A 1,138-nucleotide genomic window follows, 5' to 3' on the forward strand; every position below is an offset into this window, starting at 1 on the left:
TGTGATGAAGCAAGCTGCTTCCAGACATGGAGAGGTATGACAAAGAAACCCAGTGTCTTTTTTCCTTTATCAGGGAACAAGGGTTACAGTCGAGGGAACTCGCACTGCGTCCGTAATAGCAATTTTGTACTTTTGTGTATTTACATTTATGGCTATAGGTAGCTGTACTAACCTGAATTGAATGTTTTCTAATTTGTAGTTAATAAATCCATTGATTTGAACTCGCTTTGACTACTTTACATGTTTGACTATATACCACATATAATATATGGTAAAGATGCATAATAACTGTTTTCCCCAAAGACTTATTTTAAGTTATAGTAGCTATAAAGTATTTAAAGTGAAACAGATTGGGATGCATCCTTTTCCTGGAGATCCACCTTCCTTAAAAGTTCAGTTTTAACCTGACTAAACTAACCTATCTCTAATTATCAAGATCCTAATTAGTTGGATTTAACCAAACATGCAGAATTAATAGATTATTTATTGATTTATTTATAATACATGAAATTATGAACACATCAAGAGGCAGATCTGTCACAGTACACAATGACAGGAATGGTTATTACATGAGATCTCAGGCTTAATAAAAATAACAGGTCAAGATACAAATCTATCACAGTACACCGGTGGTTTTCAATCCTGATCCTGGGGACCCCCTGCTCTGGGCTGTGTTTCCCAAAAGCATTGCAATCCTTAATACAACGTAGACGCATTGAAACCAATAGAGTTACATTCAACTTAGGGTTACGATGACTCTGGAACGCTACCGTTGCGCCACGAGGTCCTGAACCCAGAGGTGATGTATTTTGCTTAACCGCCTTGACACAGAATGCAAATCAGTAAATATATGGTGCTCAAGGAACATTCTTGATGTTGGAGTTCATACTCAGGAGATCAAAAACAGATCGTCTGACCACAAGGTGATTTGGAGCCAGACACTCTACCGTTGCACTACAAGATAGCGGAAAAATTATTTAGTGTTTCATGCTTAAGCACTTTGATAAACTATGCAAATCAGCTAGTCTTTACACTCACAAAGTCAAGAACAGATCGCAACCTCCCGATCCGGGGTCAGGCGCACTCTGTCGCGGCCACGAGGTCGAGAGAACAAGATGGCGTTCCTTGCTTAATTGCT

This window comes from Garra rufa, chromosome 2 (assembly GCF_049309525.1).
Source record: "Garra rufa chromosome 2, GarRuf1.0, whole genome shotgun sequence".
Taxonomy (NCBI): domain Eukaryota; kingdom Metazoa; phylum Chordata; class Actinopteri; order Cypriniformes; family Cyprinidae; genus Garra; species Garra rufa.